Source organism: Choloepus didactylus, chromosome 24 (assembly GCF_015220235.1).
Source record: "Choloepus didactylus isolate mChoDid1 chromosome 24, mChoDid1.pri, whole genome shotgun sequence".
NCBI lineage: Eukaryota > Metazoa > Chordata > Mammalia > Pilosa > Megalonychidae > Choloepus > Choloepus didactylus.
Window position 1 is genome coordinate 13,602,778 of NC_051330.1, and position 12,834 is coordinate 13,615,611.

Genomic DNA, 12,834 nt, shown 5'->3' on the forward strand with positions numbered 1-12,834 from the left:
TCTCAGAAACTACCGGCAGGCTCTGGAGCCTGACCTCATCTACATTTCAGTGGAGACCCAGATCAACCTCTTGGAGAATTTCCTGGATCTACTGATGGATCTTTTCTGGGTCAGAGGTCCCTGGCCCCTTCTCTGCTATTGGGCTGTGCTCCCCCAGCCCTTGCGGTTTGCAGCCCAATCCCTGACCCCTTAACGGAGAAGGCAGTTTTCCTTCTGACTTCAAAGAGTTCTCCCTTGGGTTTTAAGCCACTTGTTCTGATCATTTTGCCACCATCGTTCTGCAGGCAGAGCTCCAGTTTGGGCATCTATCCTTTTGGCCCCCTCCCCACAAAGACGTCTCCCCGGGGCCATTCTCCCAGCGCTTCCCCTGGATGTCTCCATGTCTCTGGCTTCTGGAATCCTACTGTCAAGCAGGATGGCGTGTCTCTGTCATTTGGTTAAAATTCGTCCACTGAGGCAGCATAGCATAATGGTGAAAGCTCTGGCTTCATTGTGTGACTTATGGGCAAACGCCTGATCTCGGCTAATCCTCAGTTTTCTCAAATGCAAAACTGAGAAGAGGAACACCTACTTTATTGCATTATTGTGAGGACGAATGGGGCAAGGATTATAAAGCACTTAGCACAGATCTGGAACATAGCAATGGCTGATAAATCTTAGCTGTCAAGTCATTGTCATGGTTTTTTTTTTAATGAAATTCAGTTTTATTGAGATATATTCACATACCATACAATCATCCATGGTGTACAGTAACTGTTCACAGCACCATCTTATAGTTGTGCATTCATCACCCCAATCTATTTTTGAACATTTTCCTTACACTAGAAAGAATCAGAATAAAAATTAAAAATGAAAGTAAAAAAGAACACCCAAATCATTCTCCCCATCCTACCCTATTTTTCATTTAGTTTTTTTTCCTATTTTTCTACTCATACATCTATACACTGGATAAAGGGAGTGTGATCCACAAGGTTTTCACAATCACACTGTCACCCCTTTTAAGCTACATTGTTATACAATCATCTTCGAGAGTCAAGGCTACTGGGTTGGAGTTTGATAGTTTCGGGTATTGAGTTCTAGCTATTCCAATACGTTAAAGCCTAAAAAGTGTCTATACAGTGTGTAAGAATGTCCTCCAGAGTGATCTCTTGACTCCATTTGAAATCTCTCAGCTACTGAAGCTTTATTTTGTTTCATTTCGCATCCCACTTTTGGTCAAGAAGATGTTCTCAATCCCACCATGCCAGGTCCAGTTTCCTCCCCGGTAGTTATATCCTGGGTTGCCAGGGAGATTTACACCCCTGGGAGTCAGGTCCCACGTAGTGGGGAGGGCAGTGAGAGAGAGAGGACACATCTGAGCAACAACGAGGCACTCAGTGGGAGACTTATAGGCACAATTATAAGCAGGTTTAGCCTCCCCTTTGCGGTAATGAGCTTCATAGGGGCAAGCCCCAAGACAGAGGGCTCAGCATACCAAGTTACTTTCAGACTGCTTTCCGTGTGTCACACACAATGTTAGGCTCTGGTAGCAAAAAGGTGAGCAATTGTGTCTGCCTTCGGGAAATCAGCAGGGTGGCAAAAGGGGCAAGTGAACTGAAAATTGCAAAGCAACGAGGACCATCTTTTACTGGAATGTGCTTGGGGTCCTTTGGGGAAGTAGAGCAAGGACAACGCGAGGACAAGAGCAGGAGAAGGGTGTCCAGGGAAGGCCCTTAGCAAGCTGGCATGGATGGAATCTGGAAGGACCCGAAGGGGTTCGCCCTGGGAGCAAGCGAATGAGAGGCACCCTCACAGGGGTTGCTGCGTGAGGCTGGTTGTCCTAGCCAGCCACACCGTTGGACGACACCTGGCTGGTTCAGCAGTATTGTTCTAATTTAATAAATGGACCCCATCTCCCTAGCAGTCATGGGACCTCAGTAGAAAATTAAAAAAGCATCTGGAGCCTGTGTCTATGGACCTCCATCTCTGCACCTCAGAATTTGCCCCTGAGATGAGCCTTCCTCAGAGATACCGCACTTAGCCAGAGGAACGTAGTAATGATATGATTTCCACTGACTGAGTATTTTCTAGTACTGGGCATTGTCATAGGCCTTCACAGAGATCATTTTAGTACCCTCAACACCCCCATGCAGTCATTCTGACTGGTGTTCAGTCCTGGCTCTGATAGTTGCTAGTTCTGTAACCTTGGGGGCCTCTCTGGACCTCTGTTTCTTCATCTAGTCCCTAACAAGCAGCGTTCACGAGAGGATCCTATGAGTTAACATATGTAAAATTCTCAGAACAGGCCCTGACAGGGTAAGAACTGAACAAAATGTTAACTGTTATTATTATGCCACAGCAACTGCCTCTAGCTTACATCTCATCTGCAGGACAGCGTTGGCCTATGAGGCAAAGATCAATAGCTGTTCACCAACACCTGTATGCTCTTTTCCCTGGGCACGGCCTAATCTACATTTCCCAGCCTCCCTTGAGGCTAGTGTGTTCATGTGGCTGCATTCTGGACACTAGGACATGAGCTGAGGTGAGGTGGCCTGGCCATGAGAAGGAGCTCACCAAAGAAAGAAGCCAGCACCAAGACAAGCACAGCCATTCCTTATGACAGCACTTGGAGTCCTGCCTCCGTGGATGTTTGATTCGCATTTCCCATTTACCTTGTTCAGTAAGTCTCTTTCCGCATAAGCTAATTGGAGCTGCTTTCTCATTAGTTGGAACTGCAAGTTACCAATTTGCTCCAGTACTTCTGGTTCCCCTGGGCCTCTGCCCCAGGCACATGCCTTCCCCTCCCCCAGCACCTGCCCCGAGTGCCATCTCGAGAATCCTATCTTTACCTTATACAAAATATCGAAATTCCTAAAGTAATCAGTGACAGTAACAGGCCTGGCTTCCACTCAGGGAGGAAGACATGTGGCCTCAGCTGATAATACACATTCTTCACAAGGCAGCCTTCCTATATGTACTAGAAACAGCGAGATCCATTAAAACAAACACAATAGAACTACTCACATTTTCCCATTGCACTGAACTTTGATTTTATTAAATATTTCTTAAAGTGGTGATTTGGGGCAGGGGGCGGGGAAGGGCGGGCATTTTTGCAGACTTCCTCCATAATGTTTCCTTCTAATGGAATTTGACTCTGATATATTTTTCATTTACAGCAACATAGTTGCCATCTTATAGGTTTGCAAATGTGTTTCTAAAGGTTAGAATGACATCAATGACAGCCAGTAATTGTCAAACTTTCATTAAAATCCCCAAATGGAAAATAACAATAGAAATTAATTTTTGTGATTAGTTACACAGGTCAGTCATCCTCATAGCCTTTATGTCAGTCTTTTGGTTGAGTACGATATATCTTCCAATATCTGGCAAAATAGATGTGTAAAATATGTCATCTACCGGTTTTGTCTCAAATACTATAAAGCCTTACCAGGCTTTTACTTTTAAAAATTCTTGTGTAAACCAATTCCTTATAAAAATGGAGTATTGTCAGAAGCTGCTTAACTTTGCACTATCAATTTCTTTCATTCTGGTGGAAACCAAGCTGGCCATTTGACTTCCATGTTTTCTTTTCTCCTGTTCCTTGCCAGAATTGGAGATCATTATTTCTGTAAAACCATACATAGGAAAAAGGACTTTTCAAGCTTTATGCATTGATTGAATTTTATTCTCCTCCACCCTCCCCTGCTCTGCACACCCCAACCCCTCCAAAATGAAGTGCCAGGAGTCCTAACTCCATGAAGAGTCTTTCAGAAAGGAGTTTTGAAAATCCTTCCTTGTATATTGGTATAAATTACTACATTAGCTGCTAAATTAATCACTTATATGGAAAGCAGCAACTAAGAAGAGTGAAGTCAGTTAAATTAAAAATGTAAAGCAATTTTCTTTCTCTAAAAAAAAAAATGACACGATAGAGCACAAGCACACACATCCTCTGCAAACTGACTTTGGAAAGCTGCTTTGGTCATGCGCAGAGCAAAGTCATGAGATGCTATTGACAAGGGTAAGATAAATGACCGGCTGGAGACTCCAGGGTTTGTGTTCGAGGAGTTTCTACCACCATTTCATCCTTTTGTCTCCTTTCTCTATTCACATGCAGATTCCCACAGACCAAGTTCCCCTAAATACTCTTTTTCACTTTAGTTTGGAAGGTAGAAGGAGCATCTAAATATTTATGAGGCCCCGGTTTATGATGCACTCTTGTTGGATGCTGGAGAATTAGTTAATGAATGCATTCCTGCACACACAGACACAGAAACCAGGCAAAGGGGAAAAAAAAAAAACCACATACACACACACAGCTTTGTCAGCTCTAATGTCAGCACTCGCCAAACAGTTCCCATGAAAAAGAAGAAAAGAGAGAGCCCGAGGAAGAGAGATTTAAAATCTGTTGCCAGGGGAGAAAGAAATTGTACAGCTCAACACAAAAGAAAGAACAAAGTTTCATCTTCGCTTTCTGGAGTTGCAAATGTAACTTGTTTCAAGTCAGTACAAATTTGAAATAAAACATGGTAATTGGAAAAGGAGAACTGGCTTAAAGTGGGCAAGTTCCTGGTGATCAATTAAATCAAAAGGACAGATTTTCAATATTGAAAATAGTTTATTGTAAAGCAAAGAACCCAACAATATTTCCTCTCTTTAAAGCAGTGCTTTATACATCTTTTTTCAATACAGATTTTTAGGGGTATGAATCCATAAAAAGGTTGTTAGGGTTTTTAGTATACTGCCCTTTGTAGTGTGACATTTTGTTTTCCCCCTGCATACATTTGTCTTTTCGGTGGCGTTTAGAAACTGTTTTCATTCGGTTAGGTAAATTCCACTTTAAAGTGAATTCACCCCAAATGTGGTTGCATGAAAGTATATCTGGTTATGGCTTAGAGCGTAAATCTTCTTTAATGATGGGTGATCTTTGTGATATTTTATAGCTAGAATAATATATTAGCACATGGGAACTGAAATGCAGATGTAGTAATGGCCTTAATATCACACTGCCAGAAACAGCCATTGTCCCAGCCTTACTGCCCCCCACACTCCCTCATCCCCGTTCCCAGGTGAACACTGCGTGCCAGGGCACTGATCATGGCCTCTTGCTCACTGTAATTATCTTTCATAAATTATTAGGTTTAAGAGTGTTCCCTGTTCTTTCAATATTACCCCTCAACGGCTCTTTATTTGCATTTGTGGATTTAATATACAAAAAGATTAAGGCTTCATTGTTTTGGAAAGTTCTTTTTGAAGTCAAGAAATATTCATCTATTTTCACAGGCTGCAAAAAAAGGGTCAAGACCCCCTACCTCAGACTCCAGCACAGCCCTCACTGCTGCTTTAGCCAAGGAGAGGGACAGGAGAACATGAATTTTCCACTTCCCGAGGAACATGGGAAAGGATTTTGCCACTTTTTTGTGACAAACGGAAAATTAGTTGCTGATTGCCAATATTTATTTGATTATTTCACATTAGAGCAAAATGCAGAATGTACTCGCCTATTTCAACACATACACAATTCTGTTTACTTGAGATTCTTTGTTTATTACCCTCTGGCTCTAGTCTACTTATATATTATAAGCTTAAGTATTAGATATTTTTAGCTTGCAACCAGTCTAATACTCATACCACACAATGCAGGGTATCTTAAAATCAGATTCATCAATTAAAAAAACTAAGGCAAAAGGTCACACAGAAATTTTTAACCGTCTTTTCTCGGGTACGCTGACAGGGAATTGTATTAGCTCAGCGGTACTGCCTCGTCATTTGTTACATGTCTGAAAGAACAGGTGCTTGGCTATGTCCAAGCTCTCTTTCTAGAAAAATTTAGTGAAAGAGCTCACAAAATTATTCCAAAGTTTTCTGAAAATAAATACGCTTCATTGGAAGCTATTTCAGAGGGGCATTTTGTAGATAACTCAAGAAAGACTAGGTATTCAATATTTTTAGATGAATGCTGCAGTTTTGATCAAATAAATAAAAAGCGCATACATCTATTTAGGTGTAAGTAAATATGTGTGTATAAACAGAACTAGTTCCACTACTGTTGTTAGGTTGCTAAAGCCCAACTGATGTCCCACTGTTAGAAGCCTCGTGTCACCTCAAAGGCACCAAGTGTAAAAGAACCATCCCAGACCCATCACCCTGACCCATCATCAGGTCTTAGCAAGGCTGGCATCTTATATTTTGACCTAAGACAGAGAACAGTAGATTTGGCTTTTCGTGGACTCAAGGGAAAGCATCAATTGCATAGAAGGTGAGGGGTCTCCAAGAAAGGTTTCCTGTGTTTAAAAATATGCTTCTCACCAATGTACTCTATTTCTTGAAATTCTTTTTAGTTATAAGCCTTTAAAAATATTAGTGTTTTCTGGGAGGATGTCATTGTCACTGGTTAATCCCTTGCCTGGAGTTAGGGTTTTGGATTAATCTTAAATTCATGAAATGAAAGACTGTATTCAAAAGCACAGACTGTACAAAGGAAGGACAAGTTCAGCCCCTTGCAACAGTGTCCCATGGGGGAGCTCTAGATGGGGTTCCCTAGAGACCAATATACAGCTTTGGGTAGGGGGAAGACACATAAGAAAGGGGTTCAGCAGAGAAGGAGCTGAAGACACACTTTGCATGGTGTAAAGTTCACCCAAGAAAATTAAAACTAACGTAATTTTTTATGTGCAAAATTGAAAAATATGTTTTAATGATATCATCCACTGTGAACAAGGCAAGGAACACAGGCATTCTTGTGCACTCATGATAATGCCATAAATCAATAGAAGATTTCTGGAAAGCAATTTGATAATGCATATCAAACGATTTAGGGTTTTGTGTAACTTTGGGCTATAATTTCACTTCTGGGAATTTATTTCATAGAAACAATAATGGATGGGCAAAGATACAGCAATATTATTATTTCCAATGGGGAAAATTTAGAAACAAAGAAATTTTATTATTTTAATTGTTATTTATTACTTTATGTTATTGTCTTTGCTTAGCTATATTTTCTTTAATAAACAGGAATAAATTATATAAGAAATCAGCAATAAAATCTGTTAATGAAAAATTTCTGTTCATGGTACACGAGCTCCTTTGATGTCTATTGAAGCAGGCTATCCCTTCCGGAAATTTCCCCAGTGACACAAAAATGCTTAGGTCTAAGAATGTATGGAAAACCTATGTACAAATACTATGAAATCAGTGCCTTTCCTTACATCAAAACAAAAAAATCTTTCATCCGCAAAACGGTCATGATTTGAGTATAAAGATAAAATTTGAAAATTGTAATCAATTCAAATATATGTTTCTGGAAAGTTTATAAATAATTTATCACTTGCTTTTTAAAATACAGCTAAACACACACAAAATATAAGTGACACAGCATTTCTACTCGCTAAGCCTGGGCCTCTTTTGATCTAACCTCTCTTTTTTTCTAGTGTAACTTCATTACCGTGGAATTTCATGCAAATAGAAATCATTTCAGAACATCATCTTTTCTCAAACCAGAACTGATATGAATCTGTATTAAATCAGCAAGGAACACATGAAAATATCTATATAAAGCTTTAACTGAAAGCTGAAATATTAAAAGTGACAGTTTTGCATTGTCATTTTTTCAGAAAGCTTTATCTCATGGCATGGTTTTTGTTTCTCAAACACTTTCAGATATCTGATCCTGAAACCTTCATCCAACTCATGGCAAAGTTTAAAAAAAAACTGCCTGTTTCTGAAAACTTACCCATAGTTCTCAAACATGACATGAACTGGCAGACCAGCCCCCAGCTATTTTTATGAAAGCAATGGGAGTGGTTGGTGTTACACGTGATGATAATGTTTCCAACCTATAACTGTTATTACCCTAGACCGAGATACATGTTTCACAGCTCAGGCTAAATCCAAATTGAATTTAGAAGTTTACTGGCTAAATGCCAGGCTCAAAACTACCCTGACCTGTCTTCTTCTTTGACAACATATGCATGCACAAACTAGTTTGAAAACAACTAACTGGCTTGTCTATATGGCAGGGGATGACTCAATGAAGTATTTGCAAAATGAAATAACCATTTTATTTTGTCTATACTGGCAACCAACCATTCAGTTCACTGGGGGAAAAACAAGTCATTTTCTTTTTAAAATTTGTTAAGTTGCTTTACTGAATTGCATGTTTTACTTACATTGGTTAGTTTTTAAACTATTTACATAGTTGAAACTTAAAACTGAATTTTCAAAATCTAAGAAAGAATTCCCCCTGAGTAATGCTTTAAGTTATGCTCATTTTACTTTAATCAATGTTTAAGCATATGGCTAAATGCAGCTAATATTAAGTCATAAATGCTTCCAGTGGGAAAGCCCATAGAGTTTGTCTTGGCCATTTGCTGTCAGAGAGACGGGTTCTGTGTTCCCTTCCCTGACCCTTCAATCACAGCTATTCCAGCTTTGACTGCTTTGTATATTGGACTTCCTAAAACAACAACAAAAATACAACTTGAAAACCAACGAGTCAGTCTAACCTTTCACTCATTTCACCCATGTACAGTATTTCACAAAGACGTGAAAACAGGGCAGATCAAATTTAGTCTACCAGCCTTGGCTATTTGCCTTCAAGGAATGTTTATGCCTTTTGCATAGTTGCTATAATTCATCTTTGTTGCAGCCTTACTTCTACTATGTTAGCAGCCACCGTGAATTTTTCCAGTAAACAGTTTTAATTAGTGCCAGTTTTTGGGTTTTCTTGATTTTTAAAACCAATTGATAATAAAAAGTGTAAAATGAGGAATGACTTGCTTAGTCCTCAATTTTAAGCATAATTCCTTGATTTAATCATTCAGTCTTCCTAAACTGTGTGAATGGAATTTGTTTGCATAAATATAATTCCAGCAAAGTCTTCTAAACTGTGAACTAATTACATGATCTAATTTTGGAGCTTTTCCAATGTTAATCTCTGAATTAGTTATCTTTAGCTTTTCTTTTATGTGTCATCTTGCTTTTTCACATTTCATTAGGTATCAAAACCAAGAGAGACAAAGTGCAAGCTATTTATATTTTATCAAGTCACAAGATAATGGGAAATGCTTTATTCCAGTTAGGACTGCAGGAGAGTGAGGTTTCCTGACCCAGTGTTTTGGCAGGAAATAAAAGTATGAATAACTATGGGCAGCAATATCTTAAAACACTTTTTAAAAATAACCCCAAGAGGGACATGTATCTCACTGAATTCCATTTTCAGTTTTAATTGAAATAAACTTTTGCATACACTTGTGTCTATGAGTGGATGTGTGTACCAACATACAATCATGTACGGTAGGAAGTAGCTGGATATTCTGTCAGAGGACATAGGTTTAACCTTTTCCCTCACTTGCTAATAGTTTGACAGTAGGGAAGTCACTTAACCTCTCCCAACCTTGGTTTTATCACTTGGAATTAGGGCTAGCAACACTTGTTCAATCTGTCTCAAAAGCTTATCATAGAAATCAAAGAGATAGTGTAAGTGAAAACTTAATCATTAATTACATGTATAGGGTCCAAATAACATGTACTGGTTAAAAACATAATTAACCCAATAAGTCAATATAGGGTTTGGGGCAATTTACTGAACTTCACTGAGCCTACATGTCTTCATATATGGAAGTGGGAATTACTACAAACTCATGGGGCTAGAAGTAATATTACATTGTGACCTTGAGGACTGATACATTAGTCGTGACTCTTTTGGTTTTAAGTAACATAAACCCAACTTAAAATAGTTTAAGCAAAATAAAAAAGAGAGGGGATTTATTGCAAGTCTCAAGTAACCGTGGAAAAGGCAAGGAAGCATTCAAAACCTTTGGAACCATAACATTTCTGCTCATTCCCCCCCCCCCTTTTTTTTTTCTTTTCTGCTTCTCACTGCCTGTTGTTTTTATTCTCTCAAAAACTTCCTACACATGGCTGCAGGCCACAACGTCTGTCCTCCAAATCTCACAACTTTGCTCCAACCAAAAAAAAAAAAGGCTCAAGTAAAAGTGCACAACTCCTCGCTGGAGGTGAGAAGTCCCAGGAAAAGACTCTGATTGGCTCAGCTTGGGCCAGGTGCCCCGGATTGGCTTCTCTCATTGGTTGTCTTTCAACCTACTCTGTAATCCTGAGAAAAGAGAAAGGGATTCAGGCAACTGGAGCAGTAGCTGCCCAGACAAAAGAGCAGCGTTGACCCAAGTCGTGCTCTCCTTTCAGGCCCTCTTTAGTGAGGGGAACTCAGGCTAATACATGTCTAGTGGGAAAAATACAACCGATTCCTGCCTTATATGGATGATGCAAGGAACAACTTATCCAATAGATTTAAAAATGCTTTAAAAAAATTTTTAAGTATTGTACAAATAAAAGGTAAAGTAATTTCTGATTTCTCTCTGTGCATCTGGTCACTGCCTATAACTTAAACCACTGTTTAATTCTATTTGTTGGGAAACAGCCCTATTGCACATAGTTTTTCATGTTTAAAATTTTATTTGTTTCCTATTAAATCTTGCATGCGATGCGATTTACTTGGGGCTATCCCTGAAATCTCCTAATTAGGAAAATGTAAATTATACAATAAATTATTTATAATGTACATATAATTGACTGTATTTTAGAGTATCACTCAAAGAAATGACAGTAAAATAACAACACAAATATAGATTCTTTGATACTATGCCACTTTAAAATGTCTCCTTTCTTTTAGGTCTATTTGTAGACATTTTCCATTCTTGAATAGTCTACTCTGAGGTGACTCTTCTCTAATATGGAACTTGGATCTGTTTGGTGATAGCTGTGCCAGTTAATGGAGTTATTTGTGTCCCTGTGATGGGAGACTTACATTCCGTACTTTAGTTACTTTAATTTGTCCCTGCCTTAACTCACGTGGTACTGTCCCCCTGAAGTGTATCTCCATTTATTTCTCACTGCCAATCCAGACCCCCATATCTTCAGGACTGAAGTGAAACTGCTCTTAGCAGCTTTTCCACTTGCCCTCTCTCTTTAGGAGGGCTGCTTTATTTTGTGTGGGTATGAGATCTGAGCATGTTCATTGGCACTTCTCAGACATAGCTTTGTACTTCTTCTCAAGTTGCTGCATGTGTACGTTTTGTCTCTCTAAAGGATTAAAACCTCAATGAGTGCCAAGTTTCTCTGCAGGGCGAATGGGCTGCCACCTTCAGTGCTGCCAGCAGAAAAGTATTTGGCATTTTGTTGTAAAATTAGGTTGCACACATTCTTATGCACTATATGGATATCCCTTTTTAGGTTTTAGTGTACTAGAATAGCTAGAAGGAAATACCTGAAACTATCAAACTGCAATCCAGTGGTGTTGACTCTTGAGAAGATTGTATAGCAATGTAGATTACAAGGGGTGACCGTGTGATTGTGAAAACCTTGTGGCTCACACTCCCTTTATCTAGTGTATGGATGGATGAGTAGAAAAATAGGAACAAAAGCTAAATGAAAAATAGGATGGAATGGGGGGATGATATGGGTGTTGTTTTTTACTTTTATTTTTTATTCTTATTTTTATTCTTTCTGATGTAAGGAAAATGTTCAAAAATAGATTTGGCTGATGAACGCACAACTGTAAGATGGTACTGTGAACAGTTGACTGTACACCATGGGTGACTGTATGGTATGTGAATATATCCCAATAAAACTGAATTAAAAATTAAAAAGTAGTTTGCACAGCAGACAAACTTCATCAACTTCATTACTCTGCCCCCTTCTCCAGTAGGTTGCTCTCCTGACTGGGAATTGGGGACTGGGAGCTGGCAGGGGTTCGTCCTCGTCTTTGTCCCTCTGTAGCTGGGGGTGGGGCCGTGAGCGGATGGAGCGCCTCCTGCCCATGGTTGCAATGAGCAAGGCTAGAGAATAAATCCTGAAAATAATATTCTGAGGTGAGGGCCAAGGTCATGGTCAGCAACGAAGACCAAACCAGGTCATAAATTAAAGTAACTATTGGAAAACTGGGAGCTGAGTTACAGAGCCAAAACGAGTGGCTGCTGAGCCACACAGAAAGCCAAGAGCGAGGGGGGCGGGCTGTGCAATGCCAATTGATGACACTGTCAAGGGCATTTAGGTGTTTCCATTCGCAGGCTTGCAGGGGTGAGCTGGGTTCACTGGGGGCTGGAATGGAAAGGCTGCTGTCTCCTTTACTAAATCATTCCTTATATCCCCAGGAATTTCCCCATTTTAATTCGGATCCCTAATTTTAAGATCTTCATAGATTGGCAGGATATTCTACTCTTTAGTCGTTCTAATCCCTAACAAACCGTAATACAAGTAGAGCCAGTTTCAGGTTTAATCACGTTACCTTTATCCCAATAGAAGTCAGTCCTCATTTTTGTGTCGCTCTCACACAACATCCAGAGTGTGTGTGCTTTAGCACAAACGCCCCGGCAGTTGCAGATGCTAAGGCAACGAGTGACACGATCAACACCGTGTGGTAAAAATGAACGTATGATTGCTTGCCTGATCTGTGTGTGCGCGGTGAGGGGTTGGGGTGGGGAGAATGGCGGACTGCTTTGTGACAGTTTCCAGACTTTATCTAACTTTCCAAACACTTCCTCCTCTTTCCTCCTCTTCCTGTTGGGACATTTTGCTATTTGCCAAAGATTCCAAAGGAAATATGAATACTTTATGATTGTCTAAATCAGAGTCCAATCACAAGGCCAGGCTTTCTATTAAAAAAAAAAACTCATTCATATTTTTCAAAACTAACCATGCACCTTAAAAAATAAAACTTTTCAAAGTCCAAGTATAAATCTAGTCACTCTTATAATATCCTTTGATCTATAACTACATACTTGTCTTATACAAAAACATGCCTGCTAGTCAGACACTAAATTGTTTAAAAAGTTCTTA